Source organism: Oryctolagus cuniculus, chromosome X (genome assembly GCF_051225735.1).
Source record: "Oryctolagus cuniculus isolate XC-2025 breed Fujian yellow rabbit chromosome X, ASM5122573v1, whole genome shotgun sequence".
Lineage (NCBI taxonomy): Eukaryota > Metazoa > Chordata > Mammalia > Lagomorpha > Leporidae > Oryctolagus > Oryctolagus cuniculus.
In genome coordinates, this window is record NC_142888.1 from 101,588,946 (window position 1) to 101,598,047 (window position 9,102).

Consider the following 9,102-nt stretch of genomic DNA (forward strand, 5'->3'; position numbering starts at 1 on the left):
ATATGGACTCATACATTCCTATTTTATATAACTGGCTGTAATCTATTACTATTATTTATTTTGATGTTCAAATTGTTCTAGATACTACCAATGGAAGCTGTTTTCAATGTGATATCTGTGTCCTGTTGACATTTTCCAGTTGTTCTTTGAGTACTTCTCTTGGTGGATGGTGGTGTATGGACACCATAATCTAAACATTGGAATGCTCTTCGCTAATGGGCTGTCGTTACTTCTAGGCCCCCATGGAAGACACAGCTAGGAAACAAGCATTGCCATGTCTCCAAGTTGGGATGGTTTGACTTACAACTTTTCATCTTTATGATTTTGTGAAAGCAATACCCATTCTGTAGATACTGCTTTGAATTTAGATCTTTTCCTAGGCTCTTGATACATACCATGATCCTTGCTCATGATGCTGAGCAGGGTGATAGCCACAGCTCCCAGCCAGCCCCTGCACTATGGAGGGAACCACTGAGTCCCTGGAGTGTGCAGGATGCTAAACTGCAATGTCCACTAGCTTAGGTATATTCAATGCATTTCCTCTCCCTCTCCCAGCACCCAACACCAGTGGATTCTGGCACATTTTCGGGTTAAGTTAAAAATGCCATAATGTGTACAGGAAACAGACAAGGGAGTGTCTGGAGGGAAGCAATGCCTATGGGCAGAATGCACAGTCCCACTACCTGGGGGAGAAGCTCGCTATGGTAAGGACCAAGGAGCTAGAGGGTTTCAGGGAAGGTGTTGGTTCACACGATGGAGGGGACGAGCTCCCCAGTGATGTTGATAGTGCCTTTGCAGCCTGAGCTGCACGCAATCACTGCTTCTTGAGTGAGCATGCAGGCCTAGGAGGAGGCCGATATAGACTACAGCCAAGAGGCAGTGGATGGAGGCACTTCTTGGGGAAGTGTATCTCTTCCAAGAGATACACAGGACGGGACCTCTTGATTGTTGTCGTCTGCATCAGGGTCTGCTTTCAGTGTTTGCATGCTGATGCCACTCTCCCCGCTCTTAGGCATCAGGGCTCCTGCCAACAGCTGTACCTGGGAGAACTCGCTGTTGCTTTCATGGTTTCACAGCGAATGTCTCCTCAGCTTCCTTCTTGTTTTGTGCAGACACTCCCACCTGGTTGCACTTACTTCTCTATTACTGCAGTTTGTTCAGCTCTTCCTCTCTTCATTGTTTTTCTTTTTTTTTGACAGGCAGAGTGGACAGTGAGAGAGAGAGACAGAGAGAAAGGTCTTCCTTTGCCGTTGGTTCACCCTCCAATGGCCGCTGCGGCCGGCGCACCGCGCTGATCCGAAGGTAGGAGCCAGGTGCTTCTCCTGGTCTCCCATGGGGTGCAGGGCCCAAGCACTTGGGCCATCCTCCACTGCCTTCCCGGGCCACAGCAGAGAGCTGGCCTGGAAGAGGGGCAACCGGGACTAGAACCCGGTGTGCTAGCGCCGCAAGGCGGAGGATTAGTCTATTGAGCCGCGGCGCCGGCCTTCTTCATTGTTTTTCTATTAGTTCTCGATGCTGAGAAACCTCAGCAAGGAAGTTGGACTCAGCTTCATCTAAGCCTTTTACTATGTTTTTAAATTTCAGCTGCTCTTCATATTCATTTCTTTCTGCTCCCGGAGGTACTAAACCTCCTCTGGTCTGGACATTCTTCTGTATCTTCAGGTTTTGAACTTTCTCCCATTCTTCTTGCCTCTGATTGCACTATTCTTCTAGTTCTGCCTCTGACACAAACCTCTTTTTGATAACAAGGTTTATCATCATTGCCTCCTTCTGTAAAGCAGTAAGTAGTCAGCTCTTGCTTCTAAGTAGATGCAAATGGAGAAGGTGGGGTATTCAGGGAGCCTTAATGATGGTATCCAGTCTGTACAGCTGGTAACGATATGCCTATCATAGCATATGGGGGTGGTGGTGGTGGAGAGACTCCTTCACATCAGTGGTGCCTACCCTACACAACCACAGCAAAGGCTGCTCACTCTTTTTTTTTCTTTTTTTTTTAAATTAATTTATTTGACAGGTAGAGTTATAGACAGTGAGAGAGAGAGAGACAGAAAGAAAGGTCTTCTTTTTGTTGGTTCACTCCCCAGATGGCCACCACGGCCAGCATTGCCCCAATCCGAAGCCAGGAGCCAGGTGCTTCTCCTGGTCTCCCATGGGGTGCAGGGCCCAAGCACTTGGGCCATCCTCCACTGCCCTCCTGGGCCACAGCAGAGAGCTGGCCTGGAAGAGGAGCAGCCAGGACTAGAACCCAGCGCCCATATGGGATGCCAGCACCACAGGCGGAGGATTAACCAAGTGAGCCATGGTGCCAGCCCCCAGGCTATTCATTCTTAAAGAAAATAAAAGAAAAAAAAAACAAGAAAAGAAAAGTAAAAAGGAAGAAAATGGTCTTTGCTTTCATATTCTTTTTGATCCATCAGCGCTTCCTGTTCCTCACCACCACAATGAAGTTTGGCCTGCATCCAGCCTCACTGCATTTTCAGCTTATGATATTTAAAATCTATGGTGGCTTGACTAGGTTGTACCTCCATTGTAAGTTAAGGAGCTTCTCCATATCCATCCATATGTACACATGATACACATGTGAGTATAGGCGCACACATAGTTCTGCAACTATTTCTACATCTCTGTGATTACATATATTTAAAGCATATGAGTTCATACTGAAACCTCCAATCTCAACCCAGAATATCAGCATTCATTCTGAACTTCCTCCTTTCCATGCTTTTAGCGTCTTCCCCAGCTATTGGAAAACTGGCATTTATTATCTTAAATATAATCTTCACTTATTTATTCAATTAGTGTAACCACTGTCCCAAGCATGTCAAACTTCTCCATCTGCCTCGCTTACACTCCACCACCAGCTGTCTCCATTCTTAGACATCAGCAGGTGCATTGTATGTGTGTGCTTCTGTGTGCCATCCCCCAGGGCTTCCACACCAACTATCTTTGGGGACTAATAAGCATACCTCCAATGTACCTCTGTGCTACTCCCCTTTCCTCCCCCTTACCAGCCAATGTCCATGGGTGCTGGTGTGCATGCCCTGGACATCCCCCTGTATAGCATTGCCTGGTTCCCTCTCCAGCACACTAGCACACATATCATTGGTGGGCCTCCATTTGGCAGCTTTTGTCACTGTCACTGAGTCCCTCACCACTGGTGGGAAGTTGGAAAGGGAAGGGAATCTATTGCATGTTATCGGGTTTGAACCTGGCCAAAACGTGGTATAGCATCCTCTGTCTTTGGACGTCTATCTACATCAGCTTCTTTTTGATCATCTTTTATTTTTTCTTTATTTTAACTTTTTTTAGAAAACTAATAAATATAAATTTTGAAAGTACAACTTTTGGATTATAGCAGTTTTTCCCCCCATAATCTCCCTCCCACCTGCAACCATCCCATTTCCTACTCCCTCTCCCATCCCATTCTTCATTAAGATTCATTTTTAATTATCTTTATATACAGAAGATCAACTTAGTATATACTAAGTAAAGATTTCAACAGATTGCACCCACAAAGTATACTTTATACACAAAGTATAAAGTACTGTTTTACCATTAATTTGCATAGTACAACACATTAAGGACAGAGATCCTACATATGGAATAAGTGCACAGTGACTCCCGTTGTTGATTTACCAATTGACACTCTTATTTATGATGTCAGTGATCACCCGAGGCTCTTGTCATGAGCTGCCAAGTCTATGGAAGCCTCTTGAGTTCACCAACTCTGACCTTATTTAGACAAGGCCATAGTCAAAGTGGAAGTTCTCTCCTCCCTTCAGAGAAAGGTACCTCCTTCTTTGATGGCCAGTTCTATCCACTGGGATCTCACTCACAGAGATCTTTCATTTAGGTCATTTTTTTTTGCCACAGTGTCTTGGCTTTCCAAGCCTGAGATGCCTTAAGGGCTGATTCTGAGGCCAGAGTGCTGTTTAGGGCATTTGCCATTGTATGAGTCTGCTGTGTATCCCACTTCCCATGTTGGATTGTTCTCTCCTTTTTAATTCTATCAATTATTATTAGCAGACACTGGGCTTATTTATGTCATCCCTTTGACACTGAATCCTATTTTTACGATTGATCATCTTTTAAAAAGCAAACTTAATCACATTGTTCTCTTGCTTAAAACCCTTGAATGACTTTCTGGTCTTTAGGCTAAATTCCAAAAACCATAATGCAGCCTACAAAACAAGTAATTGGACATCCTGCCTGCTTTTCCAGTATCATCTCTGGCTTATTTCTCTGTGTTCAGTCAGTTTCCCAAAGAAGAATCTACAAATCTCCTGCTTGGCATGTGTAAATGTGGCTGTTAGTATTTTGGGAACCGAGCCAAGGAAGGGGACTGGAGGTCTCGATGTTCAGAATGCAGACTTGAACTTCATCTCTGTTTTCAACATGGCATCTCAGTGGGTCCTCAGCCGTGCTTGGTTTAAGTGTCCCATTTCCTGCTGGGGTGGAGGAACAGATCTGGGAACTAACTGCCCCTTACAAAAGTGTTCACTCAATCATCATGTTTTCAACTCCTTACTGAAACTCCCACTTTCAGTGATACCTGGAACCTTTAATTCCTGAGTCTTTTGGGGTTTGCAGTATAAACAGTCTCCGTGGGTTTCAGTTTTCTCAAATCTGCTAAGTCAATTACTACTTGTTTTCCATTTCTAGTTTCTGTATTATGCGTGTGTGTGTGTGTGTGTGTGTGTGTGTACTGTCTCGGCTGTTAACACCTCTTGTTCCTTTTGCTCTCATGGTCTTTGGCCTTTTAATTAATTTTTTTACTATTTTTGTGGTGTTTTAGAAGCTTACAGAAGTGCATGTGTTCAATTTGCCGGTTTTAACTGGAAGTGGGGTTGTTTTAAGTAACAAACACCTGGTTCATTTTAAAACCAATCCCATGAACAGAAAAGGGATTTCAGAGAATCATGAAATATTTTAAGTAGAACTGTTCATCTAGTCAGGTGGTTCTTGTCATTTCACCACCGGGTACCTCTTTTATTATATATCCACCGTCCCCAGTGCTGCAACCCCACATTTGATCTGATTCAGACTTTCAAAGCTGAGTTTGGGAAACTTTGGGCAAGTCAATGGCCTCATTTTACAGACGAGCAGGCTGAGGCTCAGAGAGAAAAGAGGTAATTTGCTAGTGAGTGGCTAAGATATGATGGGCGCCCGAGTCTCCTGCTTCCTACACTCCTACTGCTTTTCCATGTAGGAAGTGAGGTCTCTGACCCCCCAAACCAACAGGCAGGTGAAGGAAAAGTTTCCTTTTGACGTCAGGTGGTGGTTTTTCTTGGCAACAGCATTGGTGGCATTGAAACATCACTGCTGATGCCTTGGGGGGGAAATGCCTTCCTCCCACCTTGAGGGCCACAGGCAGCTGAACATTCTGAGGATTACTGGAGCTTTCTGAAGGCCACAGGGAACTGTTTCTTTGAAACATAATAATGGGTCCTTGACTCCAAACGTGGGCAAAAAGTAGTCCTTGGAACACCTCAGGAACCATGTGTGACGTCTTTTCTAGCCTAGTTAACCAGCCTCTCAACAAGGATAGACTAGGCACCTGCTGTGAGCTCTTGGCCACGCTGAGTTACCAGCGAGCCTGGGGCCTGGCCCTGAAGGGACTCATGATCAATTGCTGACCAAACAGCCTAGCGGCCAGCTTGTGACCTTTCTCAAGCCAGGGCCTCGATTTTCCCCATTTCTTGTGCACCTCAGTGCCCCTGGCCTCCCGCTGGACACGCATTAGTTATCTCTGGTTGGATTAAAGCTTCTTTGTTGCATTATTTCCTCTCCCCAAAGTGGAAATAATGAGCAAGTGCTGAGCTGATGCAACTGGGTAGCTCGCTTCCCCGAAGTAAAGTGACTAGGTAACGTTTTATCCGGAAACTCACTGCCTTCTGCACAATCCTTTCATACTGGTAAAGGTTAAAATTTGCTGTTCTCTGGGATCTTTTGTGAAACGTCTCCTACATTGAGGAAGCTAACAATAAAACCCCTACTGCTTGTATAGGCTTTGTAGTTGACGTGATTCCATTTAATCTCCTATCTTGTCTTTTTCCTCAGTGCTTTGTACACAAATGTTATTGATTCCCTCCAGAGGCAGCCCTGGGTGGTAGAATAAACAGGCTGAGTTTTAGCACCCACCTCTTCAACTAACTAGCTGAGGGCTCCTAGGCAAGCTGCTTCCTCTCCCTGGGCCTCGGTTTCCCTCCAAGCAGGAGGAGGAAAGGGTTTGAATTCCACGGGATCTGAGACCCCTTCAGGTTTCTAATTGGAGTGCAGTGCCATTGTGCGGTTTCTGCTGTAGGTGTGATTGTTCCAAACCAAAGGGCAGAGACAGGATGCAGTCTGATGATCAGGGACAGAGGAGGAGTGGCCCAGCGGCTTTGCACATCGATGGGTCCTCACAGCCTGTCCTTAGATGTCCCAGGCTGTTGAAGTTCGCGATCCTGGGGCACAGCCTGTCTGCCCTTAGCACACACAGCAGGCCATTCAGGGTTTCTTTCCCAGGGTCTGCTTGAAAGCCAGTAGAAGCTTCTCAGAGCTCTCAGATCTTCTTAGTTTTTGCCCTCTTGACATGGGAGGCCTGAAAAGAGCTCTAGTTGCCTGCCTAGGCAGGCTTCCGGAGGCCACAGCCTTCTGTCTTCCGGGGCTGGGGGCAGGAGGGTGCCCGAGCTCAGGCAGTCATTGTTTGGGTATTGACTCAAAGGAGCAAGAGCCACAATGCACAGGAAAAAGGATGAGCTCATGACAGCTAAATGAAAAGATTCTTATCTTGGAAACAGCGGTTTCTTATGCAAAACAGGGGGCGGCAATGTGATTATGCCCCACGGAGTACATTCAACAACAGGGATTTCACACTAAGAAGCTATTTTGCATACCTACGGGAGCAGCCATGGGCCAGATTGTTCATCAATTAAAAAGGGGAAGAGGCGGGTGCTGAAAAACCCACGCTCACCCTCCCTACAGAACTGAAATAATTCATTTGCCTTCCCCTCAGACCCAGTTGATCAGCTGTGAGACAAATGCTTTTTCAACCCTAGACACCTTTGGAGAAAGGAAGGGAGGACAGAGGATGGCGGAGGAGGGGCGCAGGGATGAGGCGTGCAGGGGAGGGTGTCACATATCACTAGAACAGCAGTGATCTCTCAGCCATTTCTATTTGGCTTTCAAATGGGTTGTACAGAAGTGCTGGGGTTTTGTTGCCTTTTTTCCCTTCCACCCAGGAGATTTACCTTCCTGGTTCTGTTTGATTTCATATGAAAGTCAGCAAATCCCCACTGACTGGGAGGAGAGAGAGGAAGAGGGTGCAGGTCCGGGTGGGAGTAAGAGTGGGGGCAGCCAGGGACTGTATCCTTTAAGTAACTACACCCCCTCTGTTTCCCCAGCATGGACATGCGGTTCCCTGGGGGGAAGGGCTAGAACTGTGGCTGTCCTGGAAATTCCAAAATATAGGTCACCCCCTCAATGGGGAAGGCTACCGTGGAGAGCCCAGTTGACTGTGCTTGCAGATGGGAGGCACCCATGCCACCCACATATCTTTCCTACCAGCCAGACTGCTCTTTTACCCCACATCATCTTTTGATTCAGGAATAAGCATGGTTATCATTTATCAAGTACTTTCATATACACTGCCTCATGTAATCGTATATACAGGTGTGACACATGTGTACAGGACACTTTCACATATACTAGCTTGCTTGAGCTCCTCACTACCCTGGGAAGTAGTTAAGCATTATTGCTGCTTTCTTAGAAATGAGGATACTGAGGCTCAGGGACGTTAAATGGATTATCTAAGGCCACAGAGCTCAGAAGCATCAAAGCTAGGATCTGAACCCATATCAGTCGTGATTATGTCAGAATGCACATTCTAAACTTCTGTGCAATGCTACCTCCTCTCCCTTTCCTCCATTTCCCCTACATCACCATTGCTTAACTGTGACCTAACAGGCAAGCTTCCGAAGGCCAGCATTCTGGCCAACAGCACAAGGATAGATGTCCTTGATGAAAGTGAGACACTCCCACAAATCATGGATACCATTATTACGGAAGACAAGCCCAAGAAGAAAAGCCTGTGCCATCTCCTCTTGCCCTAGGCTCACTAATATGATTGCATTTTTATTCTTTTACTTAAAAATTTATTTACTTGAGAGCCAAAAAGATGGGGGAGGGGAGATGGTGTGGGAATAGAGAACTCTCATCACCTTCTGATTTATTCTTCAAATGCTTACAAGAGCCAGGGGCCAAAGCCGCAAGCCAGCTCTATGAATGCTATCCAGGTCTCCTGTGTAAGTAGTAGGAACCCAATTACTTGAGGCATCACCATTGCCTCCCAGGGTCCGTATTAGCAGGAGGCTGGAATTGAGAGGAAAGAACTTGAACCCAAACACTCTGATATGGGGTGCAGGCATTTTACTTTTTAAAACTGTTGTTCATTTTATTTATTGGAAAAGTAGTTGGGGAAGCCAGAGAGAGAGAGAGAGAGAGAGAGAGAGAGAGAGAGAAAACTCCCAACCTCCCATACTCTGAGGCATTCTCCAAATGCCTGCAACACATAAGGCTAGTCCAGGCTGTATCCAAGAGCTGGGAAATCAATCTGGGTCTCCCATATGAGTGGCAGGGATTGAACTACTTGAGCCATCACTACTGCCTCACCATGGTGCATGTTAGCAGGAAGCTAGAATTGGGAATGGCAGTGGGACTTGAACTCAGGCAGTCCAATATGAGATGCAAGTGTCTCAAACAGCATTTAACTGCTACACCAAATATCTGTCATGCATGTGGGCATCTTAACCATGAGGCAAAGCACCCATTACATTTTGCCCACTATATGAAAGAGCTTTATTGAGAGATAGTTGATACACAAAATACTGCACATGTTTAATGTATATAACTTGATTAATTTAGAAATATGCATACATCCATGATACTATCACCACAATCAAGGTGATAAATATTTATTACCTCCAAAAATTTCCTTGTATTCCCTCCTTTTTTGGTGATAAGAACACTTAACATGAGATCTACCCTTTTAAGTTTTTATGTTGTTGTGTATCAGATATCTAGAATTTAATCATCTTGCTGTCCATTTGTCAGTTGGGTTGC

The 9,102-nt window shown here is 45.6% G+C and overlaps 1 pseudogene; it reads right to left on the reverse strand.

The window, feature by feature from the left end:
• Window positions 1-719: 719 nt before the first annotated feature.
• LOC100353721 (PSME3-interacting protein pseudogene) lies at window positions 720-5,500 on the reverse strand (annotated as a pseudogene).
• Window positions 5,501-9,102: the final 3,602 nt, after the last annotated feature.